General features: G+C 36.3%; 1 pseudogene; it reads right to left on the bottom strand.

Moving 5' to 3' along the window:
• Positions 1-3,648: 3,648 nt before the first annotated feature.
• Positions 3,649-21,429, bottom strand: part of LOC124108484 (S-phase kinase-associated protein 1-like) — a 32,208-nt pseudogene continuing 14,427 nt past the window's right edge.

Here is a 21,429-nt window from a genome sequence, read left to right as displayed (position 1 = left end):
TGGAGTCCTGCACAAATTTCCTACAAGTCCAGGCAGAAGTAGAATAATTATAATAGCATACAACAACTCTGATGATTAGGAATATATATTGAGAGATTGCTGCATACTACATTTAAAAGCCATTATCTCATTTAATCCTTACTACTGTACCTAGGCAGGTACTATGGGAAGGCTTGTTTTCCATCTCACATGTGAAAACTGTAAGACAAAGAGAAGGCAAATGTCATACAGTTAATAAATGGTACTACCAGAATTTAAACCCAGGACAGTCAACTCAACACTCCATGTTTATAAACACCATCCAATATCGCTTCTACCCTGTCGCTTCTCAGACATTTTCTTAAAAACCAAGGTGCTTGGTTCTCACACCTCTGGAAGTACCCAGGAAAACAAGAGCTGTAAGTAAGCATATGATCAATTTAAACTTTGTCAAATTTCATTTTTACATTTGAACAATAAAAGTATCATTGGTCCAACAACTCAGAAAAACAGTTTTAGAGTCCTCTTTTTTAAAACCGTTCTTCTTTTCAAAGCTTTACACATTCAGTACCATGAAATCAAAATGCCATAATTGGTCCCCTGTAGATGTAAATACGTAGTCCTCTGTAGATGTACACAGAATATGTATTGTCTGTGCAGAAAATATGCTATTACATATTGTGTAATATTCTATAATATTTTTGCATATTCTATAATATTTTTGTAGAGATAAAATAAATGATTTAACATGCAAGTTAATTTAGTGATCAAGCATCAAAAAGAAAAAGAATCTCAAAGACATATTAAGACAAAGAAAAGAAGCATGAATAGATATTTAGAGCATGTAGGAAAGGGTTAAAATGTGGATAAAATGCTATAATCTAGAGTAGTCAGTACCTTAGAGAAAACCAATGAAGTCTATGAAATAAGAGCAATCAGTTGAAATAACTCTATTATGCTTTTATCCAAAACACAGCCAAATACACCTAAGAATAGACTGTTTCCAATGAGTTCAAGATTAAATTTGGGCTCAATCAGAAAAAAAAGAAAAAGAAAAAAAAGCCTGTCCACCATGGAGCTTACTGCATTCTTCTTCAGAAAAATTTTTTCTTTCGAACATTTTTTCAGTGTTTAAAATCGGGGGGAAAAGAACAAAACAGGCTACTCATTCTCGTATCTTTGGGGGTATTTGTAAATATATAACCATTCTAAAAGAAAAGAAATCTTTTGAGTTATCAAATCAATGAATATCATTTGAGCATCAACTGCGAAGGATATTATTGAAGTCACTATGACAATGGAATGAAGGGTAAGATGAGAATTTTTTTTTTTTGAGGGAGAGAGAGAGAGGATTTTTTAATATTTATTTTTTAGGTTTCTTTCAGCGGACACAACATCTTTGTTTGTATGTGGTGCTGAGGGTCGAACCCAGTGCCGCACGCAAGCCAGGCGAGCGCGCTACTGCTTGAGCCACATCCCCAACCCATGAAAATTTTTTTAACAGGATTATTACAATATTACCTCCTTCAAAACAACCTTCTAAAGGACAAATGCCACTGTTTCTCAACTTTAAAAGTAATTATGAAAAAATAATTATGAAACAGCTTTAGTGTTTTATTAGTTACAGAAAAGAGAAATCAGAGGTTACTGAAGATATGCTATTACATATTCCATAATATTTTTAGTAGCGATAAGGAAAAATTCCCCGGAATATTGAAATAAATGTTGATTCCTTAAGAGAACCAAACACTTTGTCTATAGGGAATTGTTCACAGAGGAGTGGTGTCAGACTGCTGATAGGATGTGTCACCACTTTGTAATGTGTTGGCAGCCTGCTTGTCAACACAAGTGCTTATCACAGGTGGTTAATTGTAAAAATGAAAGCCAGGCCTTCTGGTTATCACCGGTGAAATGGCTGTGGTTTTGAATGTCACCTTTAACTTATTGGGGCTGAGTTGGTATTTAAAAAAGGTTCTAACCCACCCACTGAATCACTGGGAAATTTAAAAACCTGTAAAATGAGCAAACAAAATTGGACAAGATTAGAGTAAGTATCTACCACTGATTCAGACATAAGCAATACGGGACTTTTTAAAACACAGATCATCACCAGTTTCTAAATTGAGAGTATCACCAAAGAGAGAAACAAAAGTGCCCATGAGCAACTGTTTTGTAAACAGGGTGCACTCAGATTAGGTATTACCAAATTGGTCACTTGAGATGGTCTAAAATATAAAAATTCTGTAAATCGAAGAATCCTGAAGTTCAAGAGCATGTTTTGATTAGAGTATGTATTGTCTGTGTTGACAATGTCAGTAGTATCTTTATTTGTAAATGATAAGTGATTTGACTCTGCAACTGCATGAGTTTTTGTGAACACTCTGAAGGTTGCTGTATTCTAGTTTCTGATTTCCTTTTTGTCTATAATCCCATGGAATGGGTTTACATGCTCTTAAAAGAGAAAACTAAATTTGAATTGGCACTTAGTCATATTTATACCCGAGAACATAAGGTGTTAGAGTATCCTGCCTAACTTGCTTATGCATAGCCAATTGTGGCATAATCCATAGGTTCTGCAACAGAATCCAGAGGGACTCATTTTAGAGGCTCCAGCTGCAACCCAGGTCAGCAATTTAGGAGGTCATTTCCTTTTAACAATTTAATCACATGCTTTTTAGAGATGCTATCTTTGTACTGGGCTGATCCACAAAAGAAATTAATAGAATCTGTAAGAAATAAAGGAAATTATTTTTTTAGATTCTGCCAGAATATAACAGTTGAAAGGAAAGACTTAATTTTCTGGGCTTACCACCTAATGAATTCTAATTTTCATTGTGCCTCATTAAAAAGAATATTTACTACATGGCTGCTTCTGCCAGATTTAGCCGAACACTCTAAGAGAAAACAACTAGGAATAGAAAACACATTCTGGCCCTCCCCTCCCCAAACTTCTTTGAAAAGGTTAAAATGAAGATGGTTTGGTACTGAATAATAGATATGAAAACAAGTTGTAAAAATGGAGAAATGCCTCAGTGGCTTTAACAAAAAGCAACTTCAGTGTATTTGAAGCTTCCTAATATTTAAATAACAAAGCAAAAGTTCAACTTTTATTAAAATAGACTGTATTATGTTATATGTATGACAAATATATTACAATTAATCTCCTATTATATAATTTTAATGCACTAATTTTAAAAAGTCTATTCTTACCTTATTACCTTAATTCACTAAAGTAGAACATAAGTTATGTTTTTGTTTTTGGTTTTTTTTCCCTATTTCAGAAAATGTTTGCAAGTTGTTTTATTTACAATGTCAACTTTTAAAAGCTCACCAAAGTAAACTGGACAATAAACTTGGCAAAAATCGCCTTACAAAAACAGGGAAAGCCCAAAATGACACTTTCTACAGAGAACCCACAGTTCGATTTTATTTAGAGTAAAGAAAACATAAACTTTTTCTCATACTAGAAGAAATTCAGCCATAGGTTTGGAGTCTGTACTCAAACTACACAGGCAATAAGCACAATATTATGCTAATAGATTGATTTGCTGCTGCATTTGTCTACGGTTTGTCTAACATTAACAATTATAAACAGAGTAGTGCAACTAGTATTTGGAACAATCCTTATAGTGTTATAGTGTCAGGTACAACATTCCACTTCCCTTCACATCACCCGTTCTCTTTGCATACCTGGGCTTCCTCCTCTTCAGTGAAGTCATGTTTGATATTGAAGGTTTTGCATATCTCCTCAGGAGTTTTTCCCTTGATCATATTGGCAACAGTCTTGCCCGTAACATCAAGCAAACTTTGATGTCTAAGTAGTTCACAGCCAGAATAAGTTCACAAAAGTGATCCTTGGTCAACTTTCAGGAATTCTTGGTCCCAAATGGGGATATCTTCTGTTCACTTTTCTTTGTTCTCATCATCCTCAAGAGGAGGAGGGTCATCCTTCTGGTGTGTGCACTACTGAATGACCTTTTTTTAATATTGCTGCATTAACATTTGGTAGAACAACTGGGTCATCATCTTCTTCACCATCCATTCCCAGATCTTCCAACATGGTCTTGATTGTCACAGATTGTTTGGCAATTTCTACATCAACTTCAAATATCTCCCCATTAGAACTTTGTAACTTAATTGATGGCCAATTGTGGCATGATCCACAGGTCTGCAACAGAATATATAGGGATTCATTTTAGATTCTACAGCTGCAAAGCAGGTCAGTAATTTAGTACTTCTAACAATTCAGCCATGGTGTTGGTCTCAAGAAGATGGCGGACCAGAGCATGAAGGGAGCCTGGCAGCATCCACACAAGGAAAGAAAAAGGCACAGGACAAGGCAACTCCAAACCTAAGAATTTTTAAAGAACAAAATTTCATATTTAAAAGTTAATGTACACAAATGTAATGTTATTATATAATGTTTGGAAAACAGAGTCTTGTAAGAAAACAAATTACTATAACATCTCAAAATTTTTTGAGACAATCCCCCCAAACTACACCATATATCCTTAAAAGTTAACCTTAAAGTTTTCCTTTTTTTTCTTTTATATTTTATTTCTTTATTTGTTGTTTTTAGATACACGACAGTAGGGTGTATTTTGACATTTTATACATACATGGGGTACAATCCATTACAATTTTGATCCACTCTTGTGGTTGAACACGATGTGGAGTTACAATAGTCATGTATTCATATATGAGCATAGGAAAGTTATGTCTGATTCATTCTACTGTCTTTCCTGTTTCCATCCACCCTTTCTTCCCTTCATTTCGTTTGTCTAATCCAATGAACTTCTATACTTCCAGTCCCTACCCTCCCTTGTTGTGGGTTATCATCCACATATCAGAACATTTGACCTTTGGTTTTGGGGGAACAGGCTTATTTCACTAAGCATGATATTCTCTAGTTCCATTCATTTTTTAGAAAATGGACCTGAACAGACACTTCTCAGAGGAGGACATACAGTCAATCAACAAGTACATGAAAAAATGCTCACCATCTCTAGCAGTCAGAGAAATGCAAATCCAAACCACCCTAAGATACCATCTCACTCCAGTAAGATTGGCAGCCATTATGAAGTCAAACAACAACAAGTGCTGGCGAGGATGTGGGGAAAAGGGTACAATTGTACATTGCTGGTGGGACTGCAGATTGGTGCAGCCAATTTGGAAAGCAGTATGGAGATTTCTTGGAAAGCTGGGAATGGAGCCACCATTTGACCCAGCTATTCCCCTTCTCGGTCTATTCCCTAAAGACCTAAAAAGAGCATGCTACAGGGACACTGCTACATCCATGTTCATAGCAGCACAATTCACAATAGCTAGACTGTGGAACCAACCTAGATGCCCTTCAATGGATGAATGGATAAAAAAAATGTGGCATTTATACACAATGGAGTATTACTCTGCATTAAAAAATGACAAAATCATAGAATTTACAGGGAAATGGATGGCATTAGAGCAGATTATGCTAAGTGAAGCTAGCCAATCCCTAAAAAACAAATGCCAAATGTCTTCTTTGATATAAGGAGAGTAACTAAGAACAGAGTAGGGTCGAAGAGCATGAGAAGAAGATTAACATTAAACAGGGATGAGAGGTGGGAGGGTAAGGGAGAGAGAAGGGAAAATGCATGGAAATGGAAGGAGACCCTCAGAGCTATACAAAAGTACATACAAGAGGAAGTGAGGGGAAGGGGAAAAATAATATAAGGGGGACAAACGAATGTCAGTAGAGGGGGCAGAGAGAGAAGAGGGGAGGGGAGGGGAGGGGAGGGGAGGGGAGGGGGGATAGTAGAGGATAGGAAAGGCAGCAGAATACAACAGACACTAGTATGGCAATATGTAAATCAATGGATGTGTAACTGATGTGATTCTGCAATCTGTATATGGGGTAAAAATGGGAGCTCATAACCCACTTGAATCAAATTGTGAAATATGATATATCAAGAACTATGTAATGTTTTGAACAGCCAACAATAAAAAATTTTTTTAAAAAAAGAAAATGCCATAACTTCATTCTTCTTTATTGCTGAGTAATATTCCATTGTGTAGATATACCACATTTTCTTTATCAAATGTGAATGAGCTTTATCTGAGTGTGAATTGAGCTGCTATAAACATTGATGTGGCTGTGTCAGTGTAGTATGCTGATTTCAGGTCTTTCAGGTAAAAACCAAGGAGTGGGATAACTGGGTCAAATGGTGGTTCCATTCCAAGTTTGCTGAGGAATCTCCATACTGCTTTCTAGAGTGGTTGCACCAATTTGCAGTCTCACCAGCAATATATAAGTGTACCTTTTCCCCCACATCCTCGCCAACATTTATTGTTACTTGTATTCTTGATAATTGCCATTTTGACTAAAGCTTTCTTAAACAGCACTTTCTAGGACAGAAACACTCATTGTGTCATTGGTATGTTGCATCCACTTTATCAGTTCCAGACAAACGATCTTTAATGAATTTGGAGTGGTCATTTTTCATAGTTTTGTTTTCATCATCAAGTGTATCACAAATTTGGGAATGAGCTCAAACTAAATCTTAACAATGCTATGCATTTAGGCCAGGCATTGTAGTGTCTGCCTGTGATCCCAGCAACTTGGGAGGCTAAGGCAAGAGAATCAAAAGTTTGAGGTTAGCCTCAGCAATTTAGTGAGGCTCTGTCTCAAAATAAAAAAATAAGAAGAACTTGGGTTGTAATTCAGTGGCACAGTATCCCTGAGTTCAATCTTAAATATCACCCCCCAAAAGATGTTAATATTCAATTCTTTTCTAGAAATATGCTCTACATAGTTAATTTCAGAAATTTATATTTCAGAAAAATGAGGAATTTGCTGTAACTATGAACTGCCAACAAAATCTTCTACCTCGACTGGCTAGTAGTACTTGTTCACTATGAAGAAAAGTGGTGGTCCCAGCAGTAGGATCATGGACAGCAGCATCTATCCTTTGGGTATCTCCTGGGAATTCAAGGTCACAAACTTCCTTGGGATATTTATCTAGCACTGTGGGGTCTTGTAGGGCTCCAAACTTTTTTCGTGTCAAAAGCAATAAATCAGGCCCAGCACGGTGGCACACACCTGTAATCCCAGTGGCTCAGGAGGCTGAGGCAGGAGGATCACCAGTTCAAATTCAGCCTCAGCAAAAGCAAGGTGCTAAGCAACTCAGTGAGACCCTGACTCTAAATAAAATACAAAATAGAGCTGGGGATGTGGCTCAGTGATCAAGTGCCCTGGAGTTCAATCCCCAGTACCCTCAAACAAACAAACAGACAAAAAAACCAATGAGTCAAAATAGAGCCTTATTCTTGGCCAAAAAAAAAAAAAATAAAGAAAGAAAACTATGATCAAACAACTAAGACCTGTCAAAGGCAAGGTACATTATAAACCAATACCTGAATTACAAAAAAAAAAAAAAAAGAAGAAGAAGAAGAAGAAAAGAAAAGAAAGAAAGAATCATTTAAGCTACAGACTCTAGGATGGATGTTTGGGCTTGTTTGTTTGTTTTGTTTTGTTTGTTTGTATGTTTGTTTTACTTCTCCAGTGATCCAGCCTTAAGCGGTAGAGCCACAGAGGGATTAAGAGCACAGGACTTGGACTTAGAGACGTCAGTCCCAATTCTGTCCTTTATTATTAGTTCCCAGATTTTGGATAATTTGTTTAATGTCTCCAAATCTTTCTTTTCCTCTGTGTCAAACAGAGCACTAAGGAGGCTCTTATGAGATGATATTGGTAAAGTGCTAAACTCAATGTATGGCTCCCTGCATTATTACTAATTATAACAACATTCATTAAGTTACATTAAATGCTCTGAAAAAGTTTATTATTCATGATCAATCATTCACTTTCTGTTCTTGGTTCTGGAGATTTAAAAAAAAAATGTCTACAATCAAAACTCACAAAATTTCTGCTCTGCCATTCAAATGCAAGGGTAACGTATTCTTCTCTGCATTGGCCTTCATTTTTGTTTCCCATATATTGGTAATCCATCTCTGCATAATCATTATCACCCATTCTTCCTCCCTCAAAACCTTAGCCTTAGTTGTCTGAACTGCCCTAGAATGCCAGTCAGTCTTGGAAACCTCAAGTGGTCTTTGTTCTTCTTGAAAATGTTTGTAATTTTAAAAGTATAACAAGCCTTCAATGTCCAAAGAATTGAAAGCTGAATGATGGAATTCCAAATATGACTAGAGGCACCTTCGCTATGAGGGAGAGCAGAGTTTGGACTGAAGCCCTTCCGGACAGACACAAACTGAGACTAGAGATATATTGTTATATTGTGTGCATGTACAAATATGTAACAACACATCCTATCATTATGTACAACTATAGGGCACCAATAAAAATGTGGAAGAAAGTTTTAAAAATAAGTAACTATGCACAGGGGAAAGACCTGCATACATTCTATCAGAGGAGCCCTTCTTTCTGACAGAAGTAAAAGAAAGGATTCACCTCTAAACAGTATTAATATAAGGTCTTCATAAACTGCATCAAGCCATTTCAGAAGATCAGGCCAAAATGAATGGGAAAGCAATGTTTAAAATGCAAGATAAAGTAATTAAATCATATCAATTAGAGACAAGAGATGATCTCAAGACACAATTGAAGTCCGTAGCACAATTTTTAAAAATTCCATTGTATATTGAATTTGGCACCAGGAAAGCCAAAAGATAGGAAGGGGCTTAAGGGTCCAACAGCACCAAGTCTGACTAAGCACCCCTGGGGCAGAGTTTAACACAAGAATGAAGGCACAGGCCTTGAATCAGACAGACCTGATTTAGTTTCAGATGCCATCCCTTAACCAGCCAATGGACTTTTCATTCTTCTTTCGTCTAATGAGGTATTTATCAAGACCCAATAGTTTTAAAGAAAATTTCATACATATACATAATGGAGTTTTATTCAGCCATAAAGAAAAATGAAATGATGTCATTTGCAGAAAATGAATAAAATTTGAGACCATTGTGTTAAACAAAACGTGACAAATTCAGAAGGTCAAGGTCATATGTTTTCTCTCATATGTGGAAGCTAGAGAGAAAAAAGGAAAAGTGGGGTAGGGGGTGGATCTCATGAAACTCAAAGGGAGATCAGTGGAATAAAGGGAAGGGACCAGGGGAAGGAAGGAGAAGAAGGAAATTGGAAGTACTGGGGCATGATATTGGCCAAATTATATTGTTATGTTATGTACATGTATGAATATGTAACAACAAATCTCATTATGTACAACGATAAGGAACCAACAAAAAAAAAATATGGGGAAAGAAAGAGTTGATTATTTGCCTCTAACTGTTCTAGGCACAGGGGATACACAATAGCAATCAAACACATCAAAATCCTGGACCTCATGGTGCTAACACTCTAGTAGGAATATAGAGGGAATGATAAGAAAATACTATATAAAAATAGAGCAGGAAAGAGGGATAGGGAATAGAAGGGTCAGATGAGGAATATTCCACTTTACATATGGTGGCCGAGATACTATTATTTTGGCACTATGAAAACAATTGCTGGGCCTCAAGCAATAATAAATGAGGGAAATTCAAATCTGGACTTTAGGTTGTTTCAAAGCATTCAGCAGCTTTTCATAAGAATGATAAGCATGCCTGTATGACTGCACATATCGTGTGATGCTACATGGTGTATAATCAGAGAAATGAAAAGTTGTGCTGCAATTGTGTACAATGGATCAAAATGTATTCTGCTATCATATACACCTAATTAAAATAAATAAATTCTAAAAAAGAAAAAGAATGATAAGCATGTCAATTATCATAATTCTTATTAATTCATCAAAGTCTTTCAAAGGAGTATTTGGCAAACATTTGTATGCAGTTGATACATACACACACACCTTTCTAATTCTACATCACATCAAGTTAGGGGAATTTTTATGGTGCCTCAGCCCGGCTGGCTGGGCAAAATAGCCTGGGGGTGACGAGCAACTTGTGTACATTGATACAGCAGGAGTGGAAGCCATTTATTGTAGGACAGGAGGGGTATATATACATTCCACACAGCTTATCTTAATTAACATAAACTAGATACAGCAGTCAACCAATAAGGAATCTCCACACTTAATGACTCGATGGCATTACTTCACAAACCACTCCCTCTGGCAAAATGCCAGGCGCCATCTTGACTTGTTTACAGACCCTAACATTATGGCAAGCTTTTTTAATGGTCATTAGTTTACTATGAGAAATATATTTTCTCTGCCAACTCCAGGTTGGAATGGCACATTTTTTTCTTTTTCTTTTTTAAATATATTTTTTAGTTGTCAATGGACCTTTATTTTATTAATTTGTGTATGGTACTGAGAATCGAACCCAATGCCTCACACATGCTAGGCAAGTGCTCTTCCACTGAACTACAACCCCAGCCTGGCACATTCTTTTCATAATAGAAAAGTAAAGAGATTGTAGATAATATTTAATGCCTATGTTGCCTACCTCTTAATATAATAATTGTCAAAAATGTCTGAAAAGAGTGGGATCTAAAATAAAGCAGCAAAACATGAAATAAAGCATCATTTTATACCTGAATATATGACTATGTTTTGTTTGTGAATCACTGTAAATATGTTTACGACACTGTGGTTTAAATGATTGATTGGTAAACTGTCACACTTTCTGCCACCACAGGAGGGAAAAACTGGGTCAGGTCAAACCTTATTTATAGTGAGTGACACCACACAATCCGTGTGGTGTTATCTTAACCCTCCAAGACCTCAAAACCCATTTTGGTTCATTCTGTTTCATTGCTCTAATTGCTGTTTGGGGATATGGAATAGCCCAATGTTTTGACCACTTATGTACATAAAATGGACAAAGCAATTTTTTCCCAAATGGGAAATTTCTGTAACTTTGACCACTCTTCAAGTTGAATGATTACATCAATCCTCACTGAAGCATATTTACCTTTACCTTGGTAATAATTTGTCTAGACTTCATCAACATTGAAGTGAGCTTCACCTCCCAAATCCTTACTAGGAGTAAAGGCATGAGGCAGCTGTCTGTGGGGCCCATCAAAGGGAGGTAGATTACCATGTTCTAAATAGAAACAACTCAGAAAAGAACTATGGTAAAAATTGCTAAGATTATAGGAAAGCTTATCACTTCAGGTAGAGGGTATTCAAAAATGAGAAGTCTGTAGTAAAGTCACTTTTATCTTCATTGTTATGGTTGCTTTCAAAGAAAATCATGATGTAAGCAGTGTTCCAGAAAACTCTAGGGAAATTGAGTCTCCCAGCTCCAACCTTGACTGCTGATTGCTAATGAGCCCACAGCATTGAGATTTGCTGTTTGGTTCCCTGTTTTGACCAACACACATACATACAACAGGTATTTCAATAGGTCCCCACATGTGACATTTAAAATGTTATTATACTTTTTAAAAAGATATCCTTTTGATTATTATTTTCATTTCCATATAGAATCAGAAATCTAAGTTACACCATGGTATATTAAAGTTTCTCTGGAGGCCGGCTTTGTTTTTATATACTCACAAGTGCTCTTGGTTTAGAAATCTAAACTGCATATCATCATCCAAGATTGAAAACTACCATAAGGCACTAATAATTTTAAATAAGAGTATAAAATTCCATCTTATATAAAATATTTGAATGTCATTTTAATTACATTGAAGAGGAGGGGAAGTGATAATTAATAAATTAATAAACTAATAAATTACACTCAGCCTATGCTACATTCCAAATAGTAATATGCTAAGAGATTGAAGTGGTGGTACAGAGTTCTGAAGCATAATATTAAGGAAATATTATAAAATAAGGTAAAGGAATCATTAGCTTGTAAATTATTGGGAAGAATTAGTTATTACTCTCTTTAATTTGACTTTCAAGAAAAACCAAAAATAACCCAAAATATATTAAAGTGTTTCCTTTCTCCAACACTTGAAAGTGTGTTTCATGTTCAGTATTTAAAATATTTAATTATATCAATAGCCTAGAAATCAATGAGGTTTCACTTTAAAAGAAGTTCACTAACAAAGAAGTTAGTACTTCTTTCTCTGTTAGTACTTCTTTCTCTGATGTACTTCAGGTTGAGCAAAGAAATACTTTCTGTTTATTTTTATGTTCCTAAAGATTAAACACACATTCATCTCATATTAGGCACTATATTCAAGTGGCTAAATGGATGTATAAATGAATGAATAGAAATTAAGAGCAGGCTCAACCTGCTAGATTATCTAGACTTCCAATGAAAACAAGACTCAACTTCATCCAATGATGTGTTTTTTATTTCTTATTTTTGAACTCTCCAAATTTGCAGGAAAATGATATGTAGTAATAAGTTACTGGGATTAAGAGACAACTGATTTTCCCTTTTTGTAAAATACTTTATTTATTTAATTGTTTTTTATTTTTATGTGGTGCTGAGGATTGAACCCTGTGCCTCTCATGTACCAGGCAAGTGCTTTACCACTGAGCCACAACTCCAGATCCTGATTTTAACTTTTGTAAAAAAAAAAAAAAAAAAAAAAATATCACTGAAAAAAGGAAACCATTAGTTGTTTATCACATATTTACAAAATTATTTTTCCTATATGTTAAGCTACCTAGAAAAGATGTACTAACTAAAGATTTCAGTAACAGAGAAAAAGCCTGGTTTGGAATACAAAAGAATGTGATTTGGGGAAAACCGATTTATATAGCCCAAAACTGGGCCTCCAGAAATCATCTAGACTAATCCCTTCATGTTACATTGGAAAACAGGCCCAAAGACATTGAAAAACTTCCTCACAATTAAGGAGATAAAATTGGCACTAGGATTAGCATCTCAGACCCCTGACTAGGATAACCCAGGATACTGCGCATTAACCCAAACTGCTTCTGAACACATAAGTACATGACTTGCATAAACTGATCCTGCAAGCTGGAGCAACATTACACACTGCACATGGGAGAAATATGAGCCAAAGTTTTACTTGGAGGTCAAGTTACCAGTTAGCCATTTCATTTTCAGAATCTAGTTGGCAATGTGCTTCTAGACCAAAACAAGCCTGCATATGTTGGCGTCTATGTCCCAAGAGCTTGGAGTTTCTCTTCTGTCTCTGTAGTTTTTTCAAGGGAAGTTGGTTGATAACATCCTTTGAAATAGTGCTAGAAAGAAAGCACATAATCATGTCCATTAAATAGTAAAAACTGCAGGCAAAATGAGGAATACAGCAAGAAAGGGGGCCTGTTACCGCTGTAAGAAACTGCCTTGATGCTGTAAAAGTACATGAGAGGACTGATAGCAGCTAGCAGATAATAAGATTCTAGAACAGAAAGGTCATCAGCACAACCATGGTGTCTCCACTGGTGTGGTGGGTATGGGGGTCTACAGAGACCTTCATGTGGGGTGGGTTTTGGAAGGACACAATAGACCTTCTGCTTTGCTAAGCTTTTATGGAGTCGAAGTACTGATATATGATATATATTTTAATCCCTACTGCAATTACATTTCTATTTGTTCAAGGATGAGCAAGTATAGCATATTCTTTTACCCAAAACAACAGTTTATGAGTGAAAACAAAGGCTTCATTCCTTGTTGAATGAATTTAAAGATAGAATGTAAGTTTTGCTTTTTTTGAGGACTTTTATTTAATAGCAAAAAGCTTATAATTTGTGTTCTGATGGAAGGAAAGAAGGAAGGGAGGAAGAAGGAAGGAGGGAGAGAGGAAGGAATCAAGTGAATGCAAAAGAAAGGAGAGCATTAGAAAAGGAAGGGAAATGGAAGGGAGGTCAATCAGAAGGGAAGTAGCATTTAATTAGTGTCCCATGGATGTGTATGTTGGTGAGATTCACTGTAGCATATTCATATGTCTACATAGGAAAGTTAGATAGATTCATTCCACTCTTTCCCTATCCCAACCCTCCTCCCAACAGGGGGAAGGAACAGAGGAGGGGAAGGGGAAGTACTGGGAAGTGAATTAGAATGAATTATATTCCATGTTTTTATAATTAGGTCCAAAATACATCCTATTGTCTTGTATAAATAAAAAGAACCAATAAAACAATGAAGGGAAGTGGCATTTATTCTGAAATCAACAAAGTCCTTGTGCTTTCTCTTTTATTTATTAGAGAGTGGCCAACAACCTGAGTGAGTCCATCCCAGACACCTAGATGGAGATATGTACAGACACAGCTGTAGGACTAGGAAGAATTTTCCCAACAAATCATGAACCAAGGACCCTGGTTATGAGTTTGCATCAATGTGGATCCACTCACCTTGCTGCCTAAAAAGAATAATATAATCCACATGTAGGAAATTATCCATTTGCCTGGTAAAGCACCATTAAGAATGTGTTAATTTTTTCCAAAGCCAAAATTCTTTCCCAACTTTCCAAATGTTGGCAAACATAAATGATTAGGCAAATTTGACTTCTTGTACACGTATGTAAATTGATCAAGCAAGGGGTTGAATTTGATCCATTCTTGCTCAAATGGTAAATACTTTACACATTTTGGAAAGTCCAACACCTGCCAGTTTCTGGCTGATTTCAGACTGTTTTCAGTACATTGCATAACTAGTAAAAATTAAGACGTTTATCCTAATGTTTCATTTGCCCCAGGGTATTTTGCCTTATCCAAATTAAACTAATGACTTTGAATCAATTTGCTGCACCATTACTCATTTTCTTATTATAGAATCTAGTCAGTTGATGGTGATTGGGCCAAATCACAATGCCAAAAACTAGAATGAAGTTCCTCAAAACTTAGGCATTACATAAAGAAATGGTTTCCAGAAACATTGGAATGGTGGCCAAGATAGTTTTCTGATGAAATCTAGGTAAATTCATCTATTCTCAGCCTATCTTTTTCCCTCCCAAATGATTGACAACATTCATAGCAATGTCCTTGATCTGCTAGAGCATCCTACCACTCTCCAATTCAAGAAACTGGACTAGAAAGCAGTGAGAGTAATATTATCCTAACAGAGCGCCCAATTTCTGAAATAACAACTTTTAAAATGTACATCAGTTTAAAAATTCAGCACTTTATTATTATTCTTCATGATTAATTTCATACAATCAATGGAAATAAATTTTTGAATGGTGACACCAAAGTGGAGAATTTCTCTAAAAATGTAACTATGAACATGACAATGAAAATAAAACTGGAATTATGTACAGGAAATCTTCATCTATCCATGAACTTATGATTATAAAGATAAACACAGAATATTCTTTTTGAAATACAAACTACATTGAAAAGATTGCAGCCCTGGTTGGGGTAGGTAAATTTAAAAGATATTCTTAAAGTTGTGAAATAAATGATGGGATTATTTTAAGATGAAAGAATCAGAGGAAAGTATTTGGAATTGGCTTGTAGCTAACTCCTCAACCATTCTCAAAACTGCCCCAGATGTCTGACAGTTTGTGAGGGGTTCCGTGAGGGAGAAAAGAATAACCAGGCTGAGAAAATCTTACTTCAAATTCATGCAGGGCCTTCTGTTCTGTCTCCAGATAAACTAAGAAAACTTCTGCTCTTGATTATATTTCTCATATATGTGTCTCTCAATAGACAAGAATGTACAGATTACTGGGTTGATTCTCTAATAAACAAATTTTGGCCGAGCAGTGTATTTCTCTATTCAAATTAACTTTAGTGCACCAATTTGTTAGTTGCTTATGAATAGCTCTGGTCTACATTAAACTGTTGTGAATTAAAGGTGATTTTTAAGGTGAAGGATGTTATACCACCAGAGATATAAAAAGACAAATGATGGTAGCCTTTCCCATTCCAGATCAGACTTACCAGATTATCTGTTATAAAGTATAATTACCTCGTCTTTGATCTATGATATAAATGAAATTGGCTTTTTGGTATACACACATTTGAGTCTAAGGAAAACAAACATAATAAAATATGACACAAGTTAATTCCTAGATCAAGATATAGTTAATTAAAAGAGGGATTTAGAGATTTCTTTTTAGTTGTCTGAAGAGAGTTTTCTATGAACCTAACATCCTTGGAATTCATAATTATTTTTCTGTGAGCTACATACTAATTGCAATAATACTGTTGAATTTATGAAGTTAATGCTCAAAAATTACCTGGTTGAGGCCAGGCGCAGTGGTACACGCCTGTAATTCCTGAAGCTCAGGAGGCTGAGGCAGGAGGATTGAGAGTTCAAAGCCAGTCTCAGCAAAAGCAAGGCACTAAGCAACTCAGTGAGACCCTTTCTCTAAATAAAATATGAAATAGGGCTGGGGATGTGGCTCAGTGTTCCAGCGCCCCTGAGTTCAATCCCCAGTAACGCCCCCTCCCCGAAAATTACCTGGTTAATGGATAGATTAAATGGACACAACATCTTTATTTTATTTTTATTTGGTGCTGAGGATCGAACCCAGGGCCCTGGCACATGCCAGTCAAGCGCCTTATCGCTTGAGCCACATCCCCAGCCCAATTAAATGGAAAAGTTACCTATATCTAAATGCAGTTAAAATTGTAAGAAGCTTTATTCAATAAATGTGTCAGTGATGTAAATATTGCTATTGTACTATTAATATTAATAAATATCACTTTAATACACTGATTACAATCTTTCTAAAATTATAAGGCTTTAAGATCTTTGTACTCACTAACGTGAGTCATGTTCTCTGGCTTCAACTCTAGACAGTATTTGTGGCTTAAACTGAATAAAAATATAAATGGTATAGAGTCAATGAGCCATGCCCTTGAGACATGATGAGGGTGCCGCATACCTTTAGGAGAAGCTTTGAAATTTTCTATGTATGAATCACCACTGGGTTTTCCACAGTCACACACACAACAGAAAAAAAAAAGCTATAGATAACAAAAAAAACAAAACAAAACAAAAAAATGACTTCTTATTTCCCTAAAAACCATTTAAACAAGAAAAATCTTCAGACATGCAAAATATTATCAAAATAGACAATTGTAAATACTCATATTTAAGTTTATAAGCAAGAGTATTATTTGAGACATAAATTTTCCTATGTAGAACAGGTATCTGAAAATATTAACTATTGGTTTAATGAATAAAAGCACCAAATTCACTCTTGATGGTGTTACTTAAAAGCTGTGTGACTTGATTATTTAACCTTTCTGACTGTATTTTGCTCATCTGTAAATTATGGATGAAAATATTGGCTGCACATATCAATATGAGGAATAGAGATTATAAAAGTAAAGTAGGAGCACCTTACCTGATAAAACAGCAGATTCTCAATAATCATTATCAGCCTCAGTTTTTACCGTTACTGAAGATCAGTTAAGATTTATTGAACATCAGTTATTCATGAAGCAGAGTACTTAAAATTTTAGAAGACATTCAAGATATAGCCAATTTAATCTTTTAGACAAAAGAAAAAAGTAAAAAACAAGGGAAAACAAGTTGCCAAAAACCTTTTTACAAAATACTAATTCTTCTACCGCATTCTAAAAGAGGGCAACAGGAGCTAAAAGCGGATCAGGTAAAAGTGTAGGAAGCACTTCTAGGAGGCAGTGAATTTTAAAGAGGTTCTGCAGATACATGGTGAGGGATATGGACTGGCAGAGAAGAGGATAAAAAGAATTTGGGTAGAAAAGCGGCATGTGTGGCTGATGTAGAGAAAAGCAGATGACTTTTTCAATTAATATGTCACGTTCTGTCTGTTTTGAGACATTCACAGGGCTCTTTGACCTTGCCCACACTGGTCTTTAACTTTGCATACATCCTGGATTGGGGTTTTACAATAAAGTTTAACCTGAAATGGGGTTGGAGACCTGAAATATGTGGTTAGCTACAGGTTCTCCTGGGATGCTTGGATACAGAGACCTACACGTGTTGGCAGGTTATCTGCTAATGAAAGACAAAGGAAGAAAAAGGAGAAAAAGAAATCAGGATTTAGAGTGTGGTGTAGGACCACATGTAAAGGCTAGCTTACCCAGAGATTGATCAACTGGATACTATCCAGGAACACTTGAGGGGGTTTACAGAGGCCATGTTATCTTTAAAATGGTACAGTAACCTAGGCAGCACTCCTAGAGCACTAAAACTTCCTTTCAAATTCGATGACATTTCTAGGTGGCCAACAGCAACTCTGGTGAAATTCTACCAAAGCCAGAGACTAGCTTAGAGTCGCTGCCAGATGCCTGCATCTTTTCTCCTCTGTTTCTTTTCTCCTGTGTAACTCTCAACTATCTATACTAACTCCTGACCCTCCAGTTTCTTCTTTCATGATTTCTGTTTCTATAGGCTTCTACTGCTTCAGTGTCTGCTTATTGTCTTCTTAATTGTAATTTTTTTTTCTCTCTCCCCCTCTCTTTTCCTGTCTATTCTCATAGGGTGGGGGGGAGGCAGGGTGGGTAAGTGGAGGGGGGTGTATTTTGAGATGATATGCTTAACTCATCTAGATACTCTCCAATATAGAATTGCTTCTGCATAGTTTCTGGCAAGCTTATAGATGACTATATTTTGTTCAATGGTTTGAATTAAATTAGGTGGCCAGAATGATGTTATGGTAGCCAATATAAAGTATGGTAACCAATGTGTGAAAGGGGGCTGTGGGCATGGTATGCAATGAATCAGCCATCACATCTCCTAAAATACTACAGCTGCTTCACAATCCTTGCTACTATTGGTTGATTTCCTATTAAAAGATAAAATGTAATGCAGGATGGTAAGAGGAGCACCAGTAGTCAAAGTTAACAACTTCCAGAAAATATTCCTTAAATCAATCACTTTTATACTAAGAAAATTTCCTGTTGTCTTCATACAATTGTGCTGCATTATACATACTAATACAGAGTTAGATAAGACGAATGATAATAACAACAGCTGCTTCTTATTTGGTAACTTGGTTAAATAATGTCATTTAATTACACTTAACCAGGTTTTATTATTATCATTTCCTTCTCACAGATAAAGAAACATACACAGTCAATAAATAGTAGATGCAAGACTTAAATCTCTTTGGGGCACCAAAGCCCACAGGCTTACCACTGCCTTATAGTGTTTCTAGATTAAAATAACAAATATTCTGGGGACTCTGAACCCAGTGGTATATACCTGTAATCCCAGAGACTTAGGCTGAGGCAGGAAGATCACAAGATCAAAGCCAGTCTTAGCAACTTAGCAAGGTCTTAAGCAACTTAGTGAAACCCTGTCTCAAAATTTAAAAGAATAAAACTAAAAGAGTTTTGGATGTGGTTCAGTGGTTAAGCACCCCTGGGTTTAATCCCCGGTACAAAAAAAAAAAAAAAGAATTTGTGGATTAGAGAGGCATATCCCACAGAAAGAACCTGAGACTGGAAGTCAAAGGAGAAAGAGCATCAACAGGTAAACACTAAGACAAAAAGATCCAAAAGACCCTCATTAACATCTGGTCAGCTCCATCCATCCAGCTTGGACAAAAATCAGCCAAATCACTTTCTGTGAGGTGTTAATGTATACAGGTAACTCAAGAACAAGTTTTCTTTGAGTTGGAGAGTCCCAGGCCAGTGTAGGGGAAGAGCAGAGCTTCCCCCCAACCCTCCTAGATTTTTGAGAGGATCCCAGTAAACTTAAACTGACACAAGACAGTTTAACAACAGAAAACGACAGAGAAGTTTATTAATGGGCATTCTGTATACATAAAAACACTGAGTGATGAGTAACTTAAAGTGGTGGTTAGAATTTGGGGTTGGTAGCATCTTAATAAAAGAGCAATTGTTGTAGGGACAGAGGAGGCAAGGCACTGAAGATAGCAGGAAATAGTTTTATTTGGCTGCAGCCAGGTTCAGAGGATACAGATTTTGCTGTAATCAATTAATCCCCTGAACCCCAAATACAGATAGTTTCAGAACTTTATACCCAGCATGTAAGGACATGTAAGGGGAGGGTCTCAGAAGTTCACAGTCTGCAGAAATCCACATAAAAGCACTTTTTCTTTCACTGTTTTGGGCAAGTTAACCCTTCAAGGACAACACCTGAGAAGGGGAGAGTGTGTTCTCCCCTTTCTTTCCTCCCCCTGCCAGCTGTTACCATGGAGCCCAATTGGTAACTTCTCTTATCTTAGAAATGTAGACATCTCTGTGAAGCTCCAGCTCAAGGCCAGAGGCCTTGTTAAAGGATTTGTCTTTTTCTTTTTTTAATCACATTTTGCATTTGCAAACACACTTCTACAAACTACTATACTGAATACATGTTTGTGGAAAAATAGTAAGGGGGCATCCAGCACCTGGAGTGCCGATTTCTTCCAGGCCAGTGGCCAAGTAAAATAGAGCAACAGGAAAATAGGAAGTTTACCTAAACTGAACTCTTTTGGAGAGACTCTTTTGCTGATAGTCCTAAAATCAATTATGATGAAGATTTCTGGAGAAGCTTAGTTAAGATTTTATGGGAGATGGGGCACCACTACACAATAAATTTGTAGAGAACAGACAAGAGAAAGAAAAAGCATAAGTGTTATTATACAGGTCACTCTGGTGCATTCTCTGGTCTGATAAAAGCCTAGAGCTGTTTCCAGTGATTAGAGAGGGGAGAGAGGGACACCTTGACAAATCTATGCCCTGCCTTTAGGCAAATGAGAGGAGGGCAATTCTCAATTGTCACTGGTTCAAAGTAGTCTTTATGCCAAAGTGGCCTACTTGGAGGAGTGCAGATATTGTCTTATAGAATGACCAGATTTGTCCAGATCCAAATTAATATCCTAAAGTGAATACTGATTTGTCTTTGACATGTGTTATTTCCACATAGTATTCCTCATCTGATTTTGGTAAACCTGTCCTACCTAATTGCTGGGGTAGAATTCCTCAAATCTCAAGCAGAAAAAAAATTCCAAGTGAAAATAAAGAGAGCTTATAAACTACACCCCTTTCACCATGAGATAGCCAACAGTAAGCCAACTAACAGAAAACAAAAGATTTTAAAACAAGCAAAAATAAATAAAGGTTCATCATAAAGATCCCATTACAAGATCTAGAATCTCAGTATTGAGTCAAACATTTCACTGTTTCTGTTTTGAAGAAATTGTATTACATTGGGGAAACAGTTTAAAATAATATTTTCCTTTAGGTTCCTGGAAGCCACAGAGGTTCTACCAACTGAAATTGGCACCACTGTGCTGTGGGATGAAATGTCCTCCACTTATGGCTTTTCCCCTTTTACATCTACCACAGCATATAATTTACCATGCAGACGTTGAGCAATGCATTGGGTCTATATTTGTTTGGTAGGAAAGATATGGAATTTCTGTAATTGTTAAATTGCTGAAGAATTTCCCTGAACTCAAATCCAGAAGAAACTATGTGCTTAATGGAAATAGCTCTATAAGCTACATTAAACCTCTTCTCCGTATGTTCATCCCCCATCCCAGCACTGAGAACCTACATTTATTTTTTACTTTTTCTTTTTTTTAAATTCAGATGGTCAGAATCCAATACATCCACTAAACTGATCTGACCTCATTCTAGTCCTGCTTTTCTGCCATAAATAAGCCATTCCTGACCTGAGTCTTCACCATTT

The sequence above is a fragment of the Marmota monax genome, unplaced genomic scaffold, assembly GCF_021218885.2.
Source record: "Marmota monax isolate L192 unplaced genomic scaffold, Marmota_monax_Labrador192_F-V1.1 WCK01_AAM20220418_F8-fsc00045, whole genome shotgun sequence".
Classification (NCBI taxonomy): Eukaryota; Metazoa; Chordata; class Mammalia; order Rodentia; family Sciuridae; genus Marmota; species Marmota monax.
The sequence above is the reverse complement of the archived record's forward strand: the minus strand, read 5'-3'. Positions and strand labels throughout refer to the sequence as shown.